Genomic DNA, 6,697 nt, shown 5'->3' on the forward strand with positions numbered 1-6,697 from the left:
TTGAGAGTAGGAGTGATTGGGAGTAAGAGTGATTGGGAGTAAGAGTGATTGAGAGTAAGAGTGATTGGGAGTAAGAGTGATTGGGAGTAGGAGTAAGAATGAGAGTAAGAGTGATTGAGAGTAAGAGTGATTGAGAGTAAGAGTGATTGAGAGTAAGAGTGATTGGGAGTAGGAGTGATTGGGAGTAAGAGTAAGAGTGAGAGTAAGAGTAAGAATGAGAATAAGAGTGATTGAGAGTAAGAGTGATTGGGAGTAAGAGTAAGAGTAAGAATGAGAGTAGGAGTGATTGAGAGTAGGAGTGATTGGGAGTAGGAGTGATTGGGAGTAAGAGTGATTGAGAGTAAGAGTAATTGAGAGTAAGAGTATGAGAGTAAGAGTGAGAGAGTGAGTATGAATGGGTAAGGGTGACTGAGAGTGAGTAAGAATGACAGAGTAAGAGTGACAGAGAGTAAGAGTGACAGAGAGTAAGAGTGACAGAGAGTAAGAGTGACAGAGAGTAAGAGTGACAGAGTAAGAGTGACAGAGAGTAAGAGTGACAGAGAGTAAGAGTGACAGAGAGTAAGAGTGACAGAGAGTAAGAGTGACAGAGAGTAAGAGTGACAGAGTAAGAGTGACAGAGAGTAAGAGTGACAGAGAGTAAGAGTGACAGAGTGTAAGAGTGACAGAGTAAGAGTGACAGAGTAAGAGTGACAGAGAGTAAGAGTGACAGAGAGTAAGAGTGACAGAGAGTAAGAGTAACAGAGAGTAAGAGTGACAGAGTAAGAGAGTGAGAGTGATTATGAGAGAGTTAAGAGTGTGAGGTGTGAGAGGCTAGCAGGCCAGGGAGGCAGGATGTGTGGTCACAGGCGAGGCCTAGGCCTCGTGATCTCTAATGTTGGTTTATATATATATATGTTGGATTTTTTGTCCTGTTTCAAATTATAATTATTTAGCAGGAATGTAATAAGATATTGCACAGTATTAATGTGACAATAATATATGCATTATTTCCTTGATAATCAAACTTGTTGTTCAAAGATAATATACAATCTTTGAAGGAAACATTTTGAGAGCGCGAGCTGGCAACACTGGGCTGGTGGGTGAGAGAGACAAATGGTTAGTTGTGCTCAGACCTTCAGTGGTGAAGGGTGTGTCCCAGCTGGCCGCCACCCGCCGCCCACCACCAGCTGCCACCCGCCACCACCCACCACCCACCACCAGCCGCCACCCACCACCAGCCGCCACCCGCCACCACCCACCACCAGCCGCCACCACCCACCACCAGCCGCCACCCGCCGCCACCCGCCACCCACCACCAGCCGCCACCCGCCGCCACCCGCCACCCACCACCAGCCGCCACCCGCCACCCACCACCAGCCGCCACCCACCACCAGCCGCCACCCGCCACCACCCACCACCAGCCGCCACCCGCCACCCGCCACCACCCACCACCAGCCGCCACCTGCCACCACCAGCCGCCACCCACCACCACCCACCACCAGCCGCCACCCGCCACCACCCACCACCAGCCGCCACCCACCACCGCCACTCACCACCCACCGCCACCCACCACCAGCCGCCACCCGCCACCACCCACCACCAGGCGCCACCCGCCACCACCCGCCACCACCCGCCACCCGCCACCACCCGCCACCAGCCGCCACCCGCCACCAGCAACCGCCACCCACCACCGCCACTCACCACCCGCCTGCCACCACCCGCCGCCACCACCCACCACCAGCCGCCACCCGCCACCAGCCACCACCAGCCGCCACCTGCCACCACCCACCACCAGCCGCCACCCGCCGCCACCCGCCACCCACCACCAGCCGCCACCCGCCGCCACCCGCCACCCATCACCAGCCGCCACCCGCCGCCACCCGCCACCAGCCGCCACCCACCACCAGCCGCCACCCGCCACCACCCACCACCAGCCGCCACCACCCACCACCAGCCGCCACCCGCCACCAGCCACCGCCACCCACCACCGCCACTCACCACCCCCCGCCGCCACCCGCCACCCACCACCAGCCGCCACCCGCCACCACCCACCACCAGCCGCTACCCGCCACCACCCGCCACCAGCCGCCACCCGCCACCAGCCACCGCCACCCACCACCGCCACTCACCACCCGCCGCCACCACCCACCACCAGCCGCCACCCGCCACCAGCCACCGCCACCCACCACCGCCACCCGCCGCCACCACCCACCACCACCACCCACCACCACCAGCCGCCGCCGCCACCACCACCCACCACCACCGCCGCCACCACCCATCACCGCCGCCGCCACCACCACCCACCACCACCGCCGCCACCACCCATCACCGCCGCCGCCGCCACCACCCACCACAGCCGCCGCCGACACCACCGCCACCACCCACCACAGCCGCCACCACCACCCACCACCACCACCACCACCCACCACCGCCGCCACCACCAGCCGCCACAAGCCGCCACCGCCCGCCACCAGCCGCCATCACCACCACCACCAGCCGCCATCACCGCCACCAGCTGCCACCAGCTGCCACCACCACCAGCCGCCACCACCACCACCACCAGCCGCCATCACCGCCACCAGCTGCCACCACCACCAGCCGCCATCACCGCCACCAGCTGCCACCACCCCTAGCCGCCACCACCACCACCACCAGCCGCCATCACCGCCACCAGCTGCCACCACCACCAGCCGCCATCACCGCCACCAGCTGCCACCACCACCAGCCGCCACCACCAGCCGCCACCACCGCCACCACCACCTGCCACCAGCCGCCACCACCGCCACCACCACCTGCCACCAGCCGCCACCACCGCCCGCTATCAGCCGTCACCGCCCGTTGCCACAGTCGCCACCGCAAGCCGCCACCGCCAGCCGCCACCAGCCCCCCCCACCGCCGTTCGTCACCACCCACCACAGCCGCCGCCGCCCGCCACCGCCCGCCACCGCCCGCCACCACCCACCACAGCCGCCACCACCCGCCGCCACCCACCACCTGCCGCCACCACCCACCACCACCAGCCGCCGCCGCCACCACCACCCACCACCACCGCCGCCACCACCCACCACCACCAGCCGCCGCCGCCACCACCACCCACCACCACCGCCGCCACCACCCACCACCACCAGCCGCCGCCGCCACCACCACCCACCACCACCGCCGCCACCACCACCCACCACCACCGCCGCCACCACCCACCACCGCCAGCCGCCACCACTCATCACAGACGCCGCCACCCGCCACTGCCCGCCACCACCGCCAGACACAGCCGCCAGTGTCCGCCACCGCCGCCACTGTCCGCCACCGCCGCCACTGTCCGCCACCGCCGTCACTGTCCGCCACCGCCGCCACTGTCCGCCACTGTCCGCCACTGTCCGCCACCGCCACCACTGTCTGCCACCGCCACCACTGTCCGCCCGCCGCCACCACTGTCCGCCTGCCGCCACCACTGTTCGCCCGCCGCCACCACTGTCCGCCCGCCGCCACCACTGTCCACCCGCCGCCTCCACGGTCCGCCCGCCGCCTCCACTGTCCGCCCGCCGCCTCCACTGTCCGCCCGCCGCCTCCACTGTCCGCCCGCCGCCTCCACTGTCCGCCCGCCGCCGCCACTGTTCGCCCGCCGCCGCCACTGTCCGCCCGCCGCAGCCACTGTCCGCCCGCCGCCGCCACTGTCCGCCCGCCGCCACTGTCCACCACCGCCGCCAAAGCCGCCACGGTCCGCCCGCCGCCACTATCCGCCACAGCCGCCACTGTCCGCCCGCCGCCACTATCCGCCACCACCGCCACTGTCCTCCCGCCGCCACTGTCCGCCCGCCGCCACTGTCCGCCCGCCGCCACCCTGTCCGCCCGCCGCCACTATCCGCCACCGCCGCCACTGTCCGCCCGCCGCCACTATCCGCCACCGCCGCCACTGTCCGCCCGACGCCACTGTCCGCCCGCCGCCACTATCCGCCACCGTCGCCACTGTCCGCCCGCCGCCACTGTCCTGCCCGCTGCCACTATCTGCCACCGCCACCACTGTCCGCCACCGCCACCACTGTCTGCCACCGCCACCACTGTCTGCCACCGCCACCACTGTCCGCCCGCCGCCACCACTGTCCGCCCGCCGCCACCACTGTCCGCCCGCCGCCACCACTGTCCGCCCGCCGCCACCACTGTCCGCCCGCCGCCACCACTGTCCGCCCGCCGCCTCCACTGTCCGCCCGCCGCCACCACTGTCCACCTACCGCCACCACTGTCCGCCCGCCGCCACCACTGTCCGCCCGCCGCCGCCACTGTCCGCCCGCCGCCGCCACTGTCCGCCCGCTGCCGCCACTGTCCGCCCGCCGCCGCCACTGTCCGCCCGCCGCCACTGTCCACCACCGCCGCCAAAGCCGCCACGGTCCGCCCGCCGCCACTATCCGCCACAGCCGCCACTATCCGCCACAGCCGCCACTGTCCACCCGCCGCCACTATCCGCCACCGCCGCCACTCTCTGCCCGCCGCCACTATCCGCCACCGCCGCCACTGTCCGCCCGCCTCCACTGTCCACCCGCCGCCACTGTCCGCCCGCCGCCACTATCCGCCACCGCCGCCACTGTCCGCCACAGCCGCCACTCTCCGCCGTGCAGCCTCCCCTCTCTCCGTTAGTAAATAATTATAATTGTTAGTAAATAATAAAAGAAATATAAATTATTAGATTTTTTTTACCCTTAAATTGGTTTTAAGGGTAAATATATTTTAATATTTTTACCCTTAATATTTAATATTTAATATTTAAATTTGTTTTTATATTTAAATTGAAAATAATAATATAATATAAAATATAATAAAAATAATATAATATAAAATATAATTTAATTTCAAGAAATTTAACTTTAAACACAAAGATGTGAAAAGGGTTCAGATTATTGGCTCAAACCTTTCATAAGAGATTCATATTGGTATATGAATGGATTATGAATGACTCATGTTAGGAGTGTAAAGTTGCCAAACCATCTCAAATTAGTGTTAGATACATATGTCTTGGTTATAAGTTTTGGAAACCCATTTAAGTCCACACACAATATCGTATCTGATACGATAAAACAAACGTTTCCAATACTTTCAAATACTTTCCAGATATGTTGTGGCAACCTAAAATTGTTTGCTGGGCAGCAACGACACGTGTACCGAGACGAGTGGGGTTGAAAGTAATGGAGGCATCCACGGAATCAATGAGATGCCGATGGAGGGAGAAATCGTCAGGAGGCGAAGAATCAAGAGGGAGAAGATCAAAATATTTGGCCCACGAAGCGGGACCAAACAAGGCTTGATAGGTAGCAGAACTGGAAGGAATCGAGCGAGGGCGGCCGTGACGAGGACGGCGGTGAGAACCCCCAGAGAGAGACTACCTCGTCCCCTGGTAGTCACCACTGGGGGCTTGGGGCTCGACCCAACCACAGAGGAGGGAGGGGAGCCAGGGGAAGGAGTCAGAGAGGCCAAAGGAGGAGCAAGGTCGGGGCCCAATGCAGCGGAGGCTACAGAGCCCGGTCTTCCAATACGGACCGACTCGGGGGCTTGGTCGCCCACCCCACGAGCCTGAGAAGGTAAGCCAGAAGCAGCCGAAACAGGGGTTATCATCTTGACGAAAAGGAGAATTCATTCACGAATGTGCCCCCACACCCACCATGGAGCCACAATTAGAGGCAGGACACCCAACAAGAAGCTATCGCCGATCTTGTCAGGGCCTCCTAGGGGTGCGTCGTGAATATACGCCCCACAAACGCCACCTTAAGAAACCGACAGTCCGTCGAGATCGGGTTCAGTGACGAAGTGGGGATTGACAATAAAAGGTTCCCCTCGCTCTCGACGTCGGGTACTGCAGTTCTACGGGTGCATGAGTATGCCTCCTCAAGCACCCGGGCGTCAAAATAGAAGAAGTCCAAGGGAAGAACCAGAACGAGCAAAAGGTCGGCAGGAAACGGCAAGCAGATAGGAGAAGAGGGGGGAGAAAAACGAAACAGAAGGAAAAGGAAAAGGTGCCCAGCAGAATTGGAGAGGACGGCAGCAGGAGCACAAGGCTAGAAAAGGACAGAGGACTGTCCCAAGGAGCATCACACTCCGGCAGCCGCCCACGAAGCCCCCACACGGCGACAACGAGCTGAGCGGGGAGGGGGGCACATCTAGGTGAGTACATCAATGCCTTTAAACAACCTGTCTCAAAAATTATTTGTTTATTAAATACTAAGTTAAATAACACCTTAGTATACCGTAAAGAATTCCAGAGGACAACTGTATACAGTTTCCTTCGATTAAATATATTCTGATCTTTGTTGTGTATAAAATATGTTTATGTTTGTTCCCCGACGATCGAAGTGGTTGGGCAACGTTCCTTCACTCCGTCCTCACATCCGAGCTCATCCTAATAGCCCTTCCAAGTGCTATATAGGCATACTGGCCTAGAGTTTCACCTCATAATTACCTTGCCTTACCTTACATCTTTTCCTTATTTTTTTCCACACGGATTTTTGCTTCACACGCTTCAACTGTCAGTTGAAGTTGTATGATGAAGTTGATGAATGTATGAGTGATGAGTTCTTCGTTAAGCAGGAAGCGTCGTGGTCAGACTGGGAGGTCGGACCCGGTGTTCACAAGGTCACCAGTTCGACCCCAGTTATCCCGACTTCCTTTTTTCATATATAGCCCAAAAATAATTTAATTGGAATTATTGAGTCCTATTTTTCCATCTAATTAATCT

Source organism: Procambarus clarkii, chromosome 33, assembly GCF_040958095.1.
Source record: "Procambarus clarkii isolate CNS0578487 chromosome 33, FALCON_Pclarkii_2.0, whole genome shotgun sequence".
Classification (NCBI taxonomy): Eukaryota; Metazoa; Arthropoda; class Malacostraca; order Decapoda; family Cambaridae; genus Procambarus; species Procambarus clarkii.